The following is a 14,651-nucleotide window of genomic DNA, read 5'->3' on the forward strand; positions in this document are numbered from 1 at the left end:
GTTATGGTGTAACAGTGTAGATTATGTAATTTCATGGCATGTAATTTTAAAAGCATTGTCCAGTCTTGTGAAAAGACTCTCTCTCTCTCCTGACAGATCTAACAGATTGCATGCAAAGATATAATGCTGGACTATACAGTTGCTAAAGCTACTGTGTGATGCCTTTATTGCCTAAAAGAAAATGAGCCCTGAAGAAGCCACATCTAGAGGTGATACGAGTGGGGTCTCTGCTCCCCGTGTCATGGCTGCTATATACAGGTCCCAGTTTGTAGTATTGTGTGTTAGTCATTTTGTGATGTTTTACCCTTGATTCTTCTAATGCATTTGGATTTTTTTGATCTACATGTGTACTACTATTAAAGCTTCATCAAGGCCATGTTTTCATAATTTTTTTGTTATTTATTTATACTTGGGAACATCACAGAGTAATTCCTTTATTGGATTAGTCCATTGTCATCTCTTTCCAGGCTTTTCACATTAATATATAATTTTTTGGGTTACCTCAAAGATGCCCATTGGAGGAGGGGTGTTTCTTTCCCTTACATGGATACACCTGTGGTTGTATACAAGTCTTTTGTTTTTTGGAAAGTTTTTATCATGTATTTCTTTATCTTTTTTGTGAATAAAGATCTTTTGGTTATTTAACAAAATATTGTGATTCTGACTAACGTGCACACTTGTTTAAGGTCCCTCATATCTCCCCTCCCTTTTTCTTCACTCTCTCATTTGCCCTAATGAAACAGGAGCTTGCACTCCAAGCCGCCTTTGTGTAAAATGGCAGTGCACAAAGAAATGTCAACCAGCTTAATTAAAAGTCCTCATTATGCCCAGATGACTGAAGAGGATGTGTATTGCACATAAATAGAGAGACAGGAAAAGGCTTTTTAGGTTTTGAGTGGATGAAAGGAAGATCTCACACCTTTTAGAAATAGCCATGATCCCTGCAGTTACAATAAGTCAGCTCAGAAAGTATGTCTCCGTAAGAAAACATAGAATATTGGAATTTCTATACATTGTCTGCACCGGGGTTAACCAAGGAAACAGATATATATTTTCTCATAATTATAACCCTTGCCCACAAGCTCCAAATCCATAGGGGCCATATAACCTCGAACAGCTAGGCTCTGTTTGGTCTCTAAGCATAGATAAAATCCTGATACAAAAGATGACATCAGTCTCAAACTTATGCGATTGTCCCATGAGCAGTTATTGCATAAGTTGGGATTTCCTAAAATCATGAAGGGCTGAGACCAGCCCACAACCTGGCCCATGTGAGGTCATGACAGGGAGATGTGTAGGTGGGACTCAGGGTCTGATAAAAGATCAAGCTCAATTATGATCTGTGTTCCTGTGGAGCGTTACAGACTCGTGTATGCATGAATTCCACTTGACAGCCCCAAGCAAAGCGCTCTCCTTTGGCTAAACTGAATCGTCTCTGTGATCCGTGTAGTAAGTTCTCCTATTAATCCCCTTTATTTTCTGCAACTGTATATGCTGTATTGTTTTACCTGCCTTGTAAAATCTTTTGCATATTTGTCATAAACACTGCTTCCCTTTGGATCAAATATAAAATGTAATAGTTCTGTTCCTTCTGTTCTGTAACCTACGCCTCAAAGCTATAAGCTCCCGTAATCATTGTCCAGTCGGCTGAAAGGAATTGGTGGTGGCAGTGAGTAGTCTGGGGTTATCGTGGAGTTAGCGGTGACTGTATGGGGGTATATACACATATTCCATGTGTTGGAATCCGGAGGTGTATATACCATACGATCACTGTTAGCTTCCCGATAACCGGCCTGGTGGTGCAAATAACCTGCGGCCTTCTCTGTTGACCATTGGACAATCATGTTATTGTCTGGATGATAGGAGGCAGGAGAGAGCTGTTCGCTTCAAGAATCACAGCGGGTGGTACCCGTGACCTTCCCGGCCTGTGATATTGTGAATTTGTGTGAGTCCTGACACATTTCCATGACACTGGGCTAAAATAAAATGATGCCAGACCCCTCCTACAACTGTACACTGGGCAGCTCAGGGAACATGAAAAGTTCACAGCTGAGGCAACCAAAGTAAAAATGGTAGGGTCAGACCGAAGTCTGCTATGACATAGGGCTGCCATATTTTAGGAGTTTAGGTGTTGTGTTCAGACACATATGCACCAGCAGATAAAAATGGCATACCCCAGTATGATAAAATGAACAAAGGACTGAATTAGACCTGACTTTTCCACACCATCAGATGACAGCAGCACATAAAGTGTTTTCAATGGTCAATATGTGAATGAGGCCCACTAGTTGTTGCATTCTAGGGTCTATGGATGACCCTCCTTATAATTTCTTTCTTGCTTTGCACATAGTGCAAAGCCTTTGAGTGTCAAAGTACCACAAGTACAATTTCTTATTTTTTTATGAGGCACTCCAGTTGTTGCCTTTAATGGTGTATCGATGACCCTGTTTCTAATTATTGTCAGGCTTTACACTGTGTGCAGAGCTTTTATGAGTGTAGCAGTAAGAAAACTACACCTTGTTCACAATATTTGAATGGGGCACTGCAATTGTTGCCTTCAAGGGTGTATGGATGACCTTCTTGTAATTTTTGGCAGGATTTGCACTTAGTGCATCGTGTTTATGAGTATAGGAGTACCACTACATTACAGTTTGAATACAATGTGTATGAGGCCCCCTTTATGTCTAATACAGGGTGTATCTGAGTCCCTAATTTTTGGCACTTCTTGCTTCCTTCATAAATTACAATGAAACTTAAATTTTTTAATAAAAAAAATCAATTTTGGTTTACTTAAAACATTTTTTTAAATTGTTTTTAAATTTTGCCCTATATACAAGTCATTATACCAGAAAAAAATGTTTCTTAACATTATTTCCCTGTAAACTTCAATTTCTTGTTGATTTTCAATGTTTATTTAGCACTGTGACACTATGGTTCTCAGCAGTGATCTGCGAGACAGAGATGTTTCCAGGGGGCTTCCCCATGCTATTCACCTTCCATTCAGCCCTTTTTCCATCCATTTCAACATTTTCACTGCCCCCAAGACCTCTGTCACGATTCAGGTTTAGATTCTTGGCAGCTCTGGTTCCGCTATACTTTAAATGTAGCTTTTTTGCTTATAGGCCAGCAAGGGTTACTGTCTGTTTCCTTGTTGGCAGCTGCTGCATTGCTGGTCAGCTGATGTGGTGACTACTCCCACCACCCTTTAAATATTCACCTGATGCATTAACTGACTGTTGGTAATAGAGTTTTCTATGTACACCAGCCTTGCAGTTGCAACTCTCTAGTGTCAGTGCTGAATCTGCTTCTTTTGTGGATTTTGAGGTCCTGTTTCCATATTTTCTGCAGTGTGGAGCTCAACAGCAGAATCTGGAGCTAAGTTTTGTGTTTTTACCTTTTCTGTCTTATGCTTGTCTCTTTCCTCTGTGTTTGTACCATCTGCATTGGTGAGGCTAGCGCTCTTGCCGACCAGTGCACTAGCCAGGGTATTGTGAGGTGACAGTTAGGGACGAGGTACGTGATGGTGGCGGGAGGGAAGGACCCGCTTAGGGTCATAGGGTAGTTCAAGGACAAGCTCAGGTTGGAGCTCAGGAGGTGTCCCATCCCTTGTTCCCTATTGTTAGGGCCTTCATCTACCCTTTACCATCCCGTTGTGTGTGCATTGTGCCACCTGCTGGAACGACAACTGTTGGGTCGTGACATTATTACCAACCAGTACTATTTTCCAGGGAACCCATGGCTCAAGCCAAAACTTTTGATCACCTGGTCCAGACCCTCATGAATGAGGTCACCGAGTTGCGGACTCAGGTGGTGAAGCAGTTTCGGCAGGTGTCGGGGTTTTTGGTCTCTGCTCATGTCCAAGCTCAAACGGAACCCAGAATATCTCTCCCTGACAGGTTCTCTGGAGGGAGAGATACATTTTTGGTCTTCAAGGAAGCCTGTAAGTTATATTTCAGGCTTCACCCTCATTCCTCAGGGAGTGAGGAAAAGCGTGTGGGGATAATAGTCTCCCTTCTCAAGGGTGATCCCCAATCCTGGGCCTTCTCCCTGCTGACCGATTCACCATCTTTGTGGTCGGCGGATGAGTTTTTCGCGACATTGTTGCTGGTGTATGGGGATCCTGATGGCATCTCCCTGGCTGAGTCCTGGCTCTGTAAGATCAAGCAGGGAGGCTGGCCGGCTGAGGAGTACTGCTTAGAGTTTCGGAGCCACTGACACTCAGTGGAATGACCGTGCTCTTAGGAGCCATTTTTGTCCGGGTCTGTCAGCTAGGCTTCAGGATACTTTGGTGCAGTATGCTACTCCTTGGTGGCCTCCATAGCCCTTGCTATCAGGGTGGATAGATGCCTAAGTGAGAGACATACACCAAATCTACTCCCTATTGGTCTTTCTAGGGAGAAGGACACACTGGTGCAGATGGATGAACCCATGCAGGTGGGAGGAGCCTCCTCTCAAGCTAGGTTGTCTGCAGTTAACCGTGAGACAGCGGCATGTTTTTTCTGTGGTCTGACTGATCATTTCATCAATGTCTGCCCAGCTTGTGCCAAAGTTTGTACTCCTTTACAAAAGCCTCATTCCCCTGGTCCTGTGGAGGGAGTCGACCAGGGTGTGTATTTCCTCCACATTTACGTCTCAGTTTACCATTATGGCTGAAATAGTGGTTGGTGGGGAGAATAAGATGGTACCGATTCTTGTGGATCGTGGAGCTGGAGTCAATCTGGTGGGTTGAGGTGGTCTCACCATACTTAATTTCCGGTGAGGTCTGTGGTTGAGGGTCCAGAGACCCCTCGTTGCAAGGGGGGTACTGTCACTATTCAGGTTGGATTCATGGCAGCCCTGGTTCAGCTATAATTTAAAGGTAGCTTTTTTCTTTCAGGCCAGCAAGGGTTAATGTCTGTTTCCTTGCTGGCAGCTGCTGCATTGCTGGTCACCTGATGTTGATGGTGACCACTCTCACTATCCTTCAAATAGTCACCTGACACATCAACAGACTGTTGGTAATAATGCTTTCTATGTAGACCAGCCTTGCAGTTGCAGCTCTCTGGTGTCAGTGCTGAATCTGCTTCTTCTGTGGATTGTAGGGTCCTTTTTCCATATCCTCTGCGGTGTGGAGCTTGGCAGCAGAGTCTGGAGCTAAGTTTTGTGTTTTTACCTTGTCTGTCTTGTCTACCTTTCGTGCTTGTCGCTATCCCCTGTGTTTGTGCCATCTGCAATGGTGAGGCTAGCGCCCTTGCCAGCCAGTGCACTAGCCAGGGCATTGTAAGGTGACAGTTAGGGATGAAGTACGTGATGGCAGCGGGGGGAAGGACCCGCTTAGGGCATTAGGGGAGTTCAGGGACAGGCTCAGGAGGTGTCCCATCCCTCGTTCCCTATTGTTACGGCCTTTCTTTCCCCTTTACCATCCTGTTCTGTGTGCACTATCCTGTCTGCTGGAATGACCCCTGTAGGGTCGTGACAACCTCCTTCTAATTCTGCACAAAAAATGTACTGATTTCTCATTGATTCACTTTATACTTGTTACTCGAAATGAGCATCTGATCATTAGAAATTGCTTGGGTTGAGTAATGAGCATGAGTATTTTCAGAATAAAGGAAATCTGTGGATATTATCCGTGCGGCCGAATAAGACGTAGATCCAGATATGATGAAGTGAAACATGGTAGTTCATTCAATGCATTTCAAAGTATGTAGTTACTCTTCCATTTTAATTACTGCTGTAAAATGAGTAAATGTATTATTAATCATGTGTATTGATATTTGTATTTTTATAAATTAATTGTTTTTTTTCATACATGTTATGTGCCGCACCATGTGGTGTTTTTCTGAACTCTGACACTGATTGTCATGTGGCTCAATTGGCGCCCATATTCAAAAGTTTATAAACATAAGGATGAATGACCTCGGGGAGATCAAAACATCCAACACTGCGGAGACACCATCACGTGTTTCTCAACGCAAGCAATGAATAGCCAGGTCTTTCACCGGGAAGAAACAACCACAGGAAGGGCAGCATCCAATAAAGGAAAACCACCAATGCCAAAACATGGTATCCATCCACAGACAGCTGTTTCGGGGTATTTGCCCCTCATCAGTGTGGAGTAGGAAACTGGCTATTAGGAGCAGTGCCTAGTGAAAAGACTATAAACATAAGGATGAATGACCTCGGGAGATCAAAACATCCAACACTGCGGAGACACCATCACGTGTTTCTCAACGCAGTGATCCAGAACACTGCCCCCATCACTGCGTTGAGAAACACGTGATGGTGTCTCCGCAGTGTTGGATGTTTTGATCTCCCCGAGGTCATTCATCCTTTTCTACATATTCAAAAGTTTGACCTACTTAAAAAGCAGCCCTCCTTTTTTTTCCTGTATACATGTGATCATTTCCGGATGAAGAAGTAACTATTTACTTCAAAATACGTTGAATAAACCACCATCTTTCACTTCATCATATCTGGATCTACATCTTTTTGGTAGCACGGATACTATGTATCCACAGATTTCCTTTATTCTGATTCTAATACGGTCACTTGCTGATCCGTGGATCTGCTGCTGCTGATATCCCTATTTGTACATTTTTCCTTTTATCGTTGGTCATCCAAGCATTTTAGTACTCGCTCATTCCTAATGATAACCCTTTTAAGTACCTCCAAACCCCTGTGACAGAGGCTTATCTCTTCTGTGAACGAAAAGCACACATTAAGAAATATAACATATTTAATAATTTTGTTCCTTGTCATTTGCATGTTAAATCATTATCATACTCTGCGGTGATTGGTTGACTTGGCCAGGGGCTGAGTTTTGTGCACAGGTTCTGTTCTTTGAATTGGCATGATGAGTAGGGTTGAGCGAAACGGGTCGGCCATTTTCAGAAGTCGCCGACTTTTGGCAAAGTCGGGTTTCATGATTCCCGACCCGACCCCTGTGTGGGGTCGGCCATGAGGTTGGCGATCTTCTGAATCTGGTATCGGAATTCCGATACCGAGTTCCGATATGTTTGCGATATCGGAAATCGGTATCGAAATCCACATTTAAGTGTAAAATAAAGAATTAAAATAAAAAATATTGATATACTCACCTCTCCGGAGGCCCCTGGACATCGCCGCTGGTAACAGGCAGCCTTCTTTGCTTAAAATGAGCGCGTTCAGGGCCTTAGATGATGTCACGGCTTGTGATTGGTCGCGGCCGCCCATGTGACCGTCACGCGACCAATCACAAGCCGTGACGTAATTCTCAGGTCCTAAATTCCTAATTCTATTAGGATTTTAGAATTAGGAATTTAGGACCTGAGAATTACGTCACGGCTTGTGATTGGTCGCGTGACGGTCACATGGGCGGCCGCGACCAATCACAAGCCGTGACATCATCTAAGGCCCTGAACGCGCTCATTTTAAGCAAAGAAGGCTGCCGGTTACCAGCGGTAAGGTCCAGGCTGCGTCGGAGAGGTGAGTATATCAATATTTTTTATTTTAATTCTTTATTTTACACATTAATATGGATCCCAGGGCCTGAAGGAGAGTTTCCTCTCCTTCAGACCCTGGGAACCATAGTATCCCATTGCACTGCATTGGGTTTCGTGTTTCCGCCGACCCTGACCCCGACTTTTTTATAGGATCGGCCGATTTCACTCAATCCGACTTTTGAGAAAGTTGAGTTTCGTGAAACCCGACCCGATCCTATAAAAATAAAAGTCGCTCAACCTAATGATGAGGTCTTCTGTCCTATGCTAAAAATGTATAGTCTCAAAAAATTTAATTTTGATTCATATAGTCATTATCTGCACCAGAAATGCTAATAGATTACCCTTTCTTCTATGCAAGAATCTCCCTAAATTGACACATTATTTTATGATGGGTCCAAAATGGAGCAACGGCTCTTTGTGCACATCTCTTTCAGCTAAGCAACGAAGCTCTGACTTTTTGTTGGTAACACATAGACTTACAGCAATGGGGCTGTATTGCAGTTAATGAAGTATCCAATGTCACATTACCTTATTAAGAGCATGTGGCCACGATCCGGATTAGCAGCGTTTTGGATGTAGTGCACTTGCATTGCACTCAAAACACTCGTTTGTACAGTACAAGCACAGTGGATGGGATTTATAGAAACTTGTTGCCCACTGTTTTTCTATTTGATGATGTGTTAACTCATCCACGGTGGTTAAGAGCCGCAGCATGAAATTTCCACAATAGAGATATATTCGAAGTGGTAAATCCGCATGTACTCCTCTAAGTCTGCTTTAACTGGTACGTCTGAACTATCTCCTAATCTGGAATACCCACTGCACCCCTGAACCCCATGTACTCCTATTCCTCTGCTTTATCTGGTACGTCTGAACTATTTCCTAATCTGGAGTACCCATTGCACCCCAGAACTCCATGTACTCCTCTTCACCTGCTTTAACTGACCTCTCCTACCAAAATATAATATAAGCCGATCACTTTCCTTCACCCACCTGCTTTCCCTTTCTCTGCTCCTTCTCACTGCTGGCGATATATCCCCAATCCTGCCCCCCCGCATCATATATCCCACTAATCCTCACCCCTATCCTTCTCATGCTAAGAGAAACTTCGGTAATCCCTCACACTTAAAATCTGTGCCACTGACCCCCCACCCCCCCGCTTCCTCTCTCTAGGGCACTTTGGAATGCCCGCTCCTCCTCCAACAAGCTCCACGTGATCCACAATCTCTTTACTTCCCACAACCTTTCCTTCTTGGCCCTCACTGAGACCTAGCTGATGCCCAATGACACTGCCTCCCCTGCCTGACTGAGTTACAGTGGCCTCCAATTTACCCACACTCCTTGCTCTGGCAACAGACATGGCGGATGAGTGGGCTTACTTCTTTCTAAAAATTGCTCTTTCAACCCTATCCAAAACCCACCCTCCCTTATCCTCACTTCTTTCGAGGTTCACTCTGTCCATATCTACTCTCCCTCTAATCTCCAAATGGCTGTCATATATCAACCACCAGGCTCAGCCACTGCCTTCATTGACCAATTCTCCACCTGGTTTCTTCACTTTCTCTCTGCTGATATCCCCACCATCATAATGGGTGACTTCAATATCCCTACTGACACCCGCCAGCCAGCAGCCTCCAAGCTCCTGGCCCTTACTTCAACCTTTGGACTTACTCAATGATCCTCCACAGCCACCGACACAGACAGACATACACTAGACCTCATCTTCACCCGCCTCTGTTCCTTATCTAATCTCACAACCTCTCTCTTCCCCCTATCTGACCACCATCTACTCATCTGCCCATCCTTGTCCTCCTCACCAGCCCCCCATGTCCAGCCACTACCACATCCTCACAGAAACCTCGCACACTTAGACATTCACAGACTCTCAGACTCTCTTCTAACCCTGTCCTCCATATCTTCACTGCATGACACAGACCGCGCCACCACTTTCTATAACTCCATCCTCACATCAGCCATAGACTCAGTCGCCCCTCTCATGCATGGCGACAAATCAATAGGCAACCCTGGCACAACAATCTCACCAAAAAACTTCGACAAGCATTCAGGGTCGCGGAGCGGCGTTGGGAGAAAACACGCCTGCGAGACGACTTCACTGCTTTTAAACAAGCTACACTTGCCTTCAAATTAGCCCTCACCTCTGCAAAACAGACCTATTTCACAAACCTTGTATCTTCATTATCCTGCAACCCAAAACAGCTATTCAGCACATTTAACTCTTTCCCCCACGCACCACTGCCACCTCCAACTCCCCTCATCTCTTCCGAGGACTTTGCCACCTACTTCAAAAACAAGATCAACCAAACAAGGCAAACCTTTACTGTTCCATCACCCCAACCACTCCATATACCACACCTCTGCCCTTCCCTAACATGCTCATTCCAGCTTTAACCCATCTCTTCAACCTATCACTATCTTCTGGTACCTTCCTCTCTGCCTTCAAGCATGCCACCATCACACCCATCCTAAAAAAAATAACCTTGACCCAATTGCTTTGTCCAGCTATAGCCCCATATCACTGCTCCCATTTGCCTCAAAACTCCTTGAGCAGCATGTCCATGCTCAACTTTCCCCCCAACTCTCATCTAACTCTCTCCTTGACAACCTCTAATCTGGCTTCCACTCCCACCACTCCACCAAAACTGCCCTGACCAAAATTGCTACAGAGTTAGTCAAAGCCAAAGCTAACAGACAATTCTCCATCCTCCTCCTTCTTGACCTGTCCTCTGCCTTCGACACAGTCGACCACTGCCTACTGGAGATTCTTTCTTCCCTTGGCATCAAAGACCTTGCCCTTGTCATGATCCATTCCAGGGTTTAAACCTGTCTGCCCTTTTTCCGGGTGGATCATGTCAAGGGTTAACTTTGCTCTGCCTCATTCTGGGTTCAGGTTTGCTATTTAGCTCCTATGCATCCTGCTGGCAGTGTCAGCTATAGTTCTGCCTTCAGCGTGTGAACCTGACTCTGGAAGCCCTTGATTTGTCCTGCTGTGATCCCTGACTTGCCCCTGTGTCTGATGACTCCCTCTGTCTGCCCTTTTCCCAACGCTTCCCTGTTTGTCGGTTTGATTCTCTGGTTTCTGACTTGGCTTGTATTCGGACTCGCTTCTGCCTTCCGACTTTGTCTTATCTGCTCCTAACCGTTGCTGAACCTCCTGGCTTGTTCCTGACCATGTGTATTGCTGATCCCTTTAGTACTTCTGCCTCTGTTTTTTGACTCGGCTTGTCTGACCACTTTCTGACCACTTGGTGGTGCCTGTGCTGCTGCCCTGTGGTGCTTCTCTGTGTACACAGTCTCATTTCCCTCTCAAGTTCCCTCTGGTGGAGGTTGCACTATACTGCACTGCAGCAGCATGACAGCCCTGTCATGGATTGCCTCACACCTTTCCAACCGCACATTTAGCATTTCCCACTCCCACACTACCTCCTCATCCTGCCCTCTCTCTCTCTGTTGGAGTCCCTCAAGGCTCTGTCCTGGGGCCCTTACTTTTTTCCATCTATACCCTTGGCCTAGGACAAGTCATAAAGTCCCATGGTTTCCAGTACTATCTGTATGCGGACGACACTCAGATCTACCTCTCTGGCCGAGATGTCACCTCTCAGTTGTCCAGAATTCCGGAGTGTTTATCAGCCATATCCTCCTTCTTCACCTCTCACTTCCTAAAACTCAATGTAGACAAAACTGAACTCATCATCTTTCCCCAATCTCGTGTATCCCTCCTACCTGATCTATCTAATATGGTAAATGGCATCATGCTCTCTCCTGCACCTGAAATCTGCTGCCTTAGGGTAACTCTCGACTCTGCCCTGTCCTTCAAACCGCATGTCCAAACTCTTGCCACCTTCTGTCACCTCCAACTCAAAAATATTGCCAGAATCCTTCCCTTCCTCAGCCCACAATCTACTAAAACTTTTGTGCGTGCCCTCATCATCTCCCGTCTTGACTACTGCAACGCCCTCCACTGTGGCCTCCCCGCTAACTCTCTTGCACCACTCCAGTCTGTCCTCAACTCTGCTGCCCGGCTAATCCACTTCTCTCCTCACTACTCCCCTGTTTCTCACCTCTGCAAATCCCTCCACTGGCTCCCAATTCCCCAATGAATCCAGTTTAAACTACTATCACTGATCTACAAAGCCATCCACAACCTGTCCCCTCCCTATATCTCTGAACTAATCTCCAAATATCTTCCCTCACATAATCTTCGATCCTCCCAAGACCTCCTACTCTCCTCCACACTTATCCGTTTCTCACACAACCACCTTCAAGATTTCTCCCGAATATCTCCCATCCTCTGGAATTCCACGCCTCAATACGTCTGATTATCCACCACACTCGGATCCTTCAGATGGAACCTGAAAGCCCATCTCTTCAGGAAAGCTACAGCCTGCAATAACCATTCTGCCGCCTCAGCACCACCCGAGCTGCCACCTCACCACCATCCGAGCTGCCGCCTCACCACCATCCGAGCTGCCGCCTCACCACCACCCGAGTTGCCGCCTCACCACCACCAGAGCTGCCGCTTCACCACCACCAGAGCTGCTGCCCCCTGACCTTCTGTCTCTTCCCCATTATCCCATAGAATGTAAGTCCACAAGGAGAGGGTCCTCTCCCCTCTGTACCAGTCTGTCATTGTAAATTTGTTTACTGTAAACAATATCTATAACTCTGTACATAACCCCTTCTCATGGACAGCACCATGAAATTAATAGTGCTATATAAATAAATAATAATAATAATAATAATTGTTCAGTGAACATAAGCGGATTTACCTGCATGATTGGAAAGTAGAGTTTTGGATGCAGAAAACATGTGCAAAACGCTGCTACTTCCAGATCATGGGCACATAGCCTAAATGATTCAGCAAAGGCTTGGTACTCCTCTGATCAGAATGTTATGAAGTATTGCTGGTGACAAAGGATTGCCACTTTAATACTTCTCTGAACAACAATATCAAGGCACAACAAGTTTTGCTGAAAATTATATGTGTCAGTAATGTGTAGACTTTCTTCAGTGAAAACCAGTAATAAAGTAAGCGTGAATAGTTCGCTCTGATGTTTTGATAAAAAATGGTATGTTTCAAAGCGGTTTTGCAAACCTCATTGAGGTAAAAAAATAAGTGTTTTTAAGGATTCTGCTAGAAACCTGACTCCGTCAAGTGAAAATGCTGAGAATAAATCCTTCAAATTATTTTAAAAATCCCAAAAATTTTTTCTTCAAAAAGTGTAAATTCTGAAATCTCATACAAAACCCATATGGATTGTGTACTTCGACTATAATGAAAATCTCTGATAATTTGTCCACCTTAAAAACACTCTGTGAAAGCTTACTATAAGGCAGGGGTCTCAAATACTCATTCCCTGATGCTGCTTCATGTGGATTGCAGGCACTGTAGACCCCTTGGCGATTCCTGCCTTTCAGACGCGAGTACAATTGAAGCTCTCACCAACAGGTCAGAGCAACTCTTGCAGTATGATCAGGTCATGTGATTATGCTGCCGACGTCACTCGCCGCCACCCATAGGTGCACATTGGCACATTGGTTTTAAGTGCTCCATGTTAGTGGAGCTGAAGACAACAAAGATTGGTAGGAGTGATTACTGTGTGTGCAGGTACGGACTGGGGCTGAAATTCAGTCCTGGCATTTGAAATCACACAGGCCCATCATGCTGTCCCTGTCCTCAAGCACTAGATGGGATATATTACTAATATTACCCTGGATGGAGGAAAGGAAGATTTAATACAAGACCAGTATTTCGAATGATGCCGGTGGCCTACTGGGGTAAGTGATGGAGTCAGCGCCTTTGTGTTCCGTCACAACTCAACAGTATGGGTGCCTTGAGAACACTGATTCTGTTAACAACATTGCAGACAAGACGGCCTATGACCAGACAGGCCCTTCTGGCATTTGCCAAAATTGCCCGATGGCCAGTCCGGCCCTGTGTGTGTGTGTGTGTGTGTGTGTGTGTGTGTGGTATTTTCTGTGTGTGTGTGGATTATTTACTGTGTGGGGGGGGTATTACAGTGGGTGTATGTGTGTTGGTATTTACTGTGTGTATAGGTATTTATTGTGTGGGAGCTATTACTGTGTGTATGTGTGGGTGAGGTATTTACTGTGTGGGGGAGATATTTACTGCCATGCGGTGGAGGTATTTACTGTGTGGGGGCATTTACTCTGTGAAGGGTATTTACTGTATGTGTGGGAGGTATTAACTGCATAGGGGTATTTACCATGTGTTGGGGAGACTTACTGTAACTTGTCTGGGGGAGATTTACTGTGATGGAGGTATTTAGTGTAACGGGCCAATTATTTATTCAGGGGCTCAGTGTAGGACAGATATTTTTATTCAGCAGCATTATACTGACACTGCTATCTTTAAGGGAAACTTGGGGGGATTTGCTGCAGAAGATGCAAGTGCCGGAATGCAATGAAGCTGAGACCCGAGCTCGGCGGTGACATGCGCAACAGGCACTACATTATCTAAAAGTATGGTATATAAAGCTCTGATGAGGTAAGATGAGACACACTCCTCTTGATAAAGCACATCCATGAAACGTGCGTCAGAGCGCTTATGGTATTGTGGATGGGCATTTCATACAACACTATGGGTAAGCTATAAATTATACATTCCCTTTGATTGTTTATATGGCTATTTTACTCTGACCAGTATGGTCTGTACATATGTACTTCATTATTAGCCAGACATTCTGGGTTTCCTTTTGTTAGACCTACTTAGGGCTTTATTATCTAGCTATCTCATGGCCTGTTACCGATCCACATCACCATTCATTGTACTTGAGTACTAATCTTTTTTTGATTGTCTCCTCATACATGTCTCATTTATATTTTGATTTATGTTTTTGTAACTAGATGTATTGAACTTTTATTATTAATAATAAAGATTATATTTTTACATTAATTTTTTCAGTGGTGTGTCTTGGGCAGGGTGGATTTGATTTAAATCTAACTGATTTAAATCACGATTTAAATCACGATTTAAATCACTAGTCAGTAAGGCTTGATTTAAATCAGTGATTTAAATCAAAGTTTGTACCTAAACTAGTTCTTGCTACTTTAACATGCAAGTAGATGAAGATTTTTAGAATCACATTTTATATTACTTTTTTCTCCCCAGTTTAATGGGTTAATCATTCATATTTGGACACCACTGTT

At 44.4% G+C, this 14,651-nt stretch overlaps 1 protein-coding gene across 1 annotated transcript in view; it reads right to left on the minus strand.

Annotated features, from left to right (window-relative positions):
* The window catches only part of LOC143766163 (cartilage oligomeric matrix protein-like), an 883,353-nt gene that overhangs the window by 501,746 nt on the left and 366,956 nt on the right, over nt 1-14,651 (minus strand). The gene's annotated exons all lie outside the window — the stretch shown is intronic.

The sequence above is a fragment of the Ranitomeya variabilis genome, chromosome 1 (genome assembly GCF_051348905.1).
Source record: "Ranitomeya variabilis isolate aRanVar5 chromosome 1, aRanVar5.hap1, whole genome shotgun sequence".
Classification (NCBI taxonomy): domain Eukaryota; kingdom Metazoa; phylum Chordata; class Amphibia; order Anura; family Dendrobatidae; genus Ranitomeya; species Ranitomeya variabilis.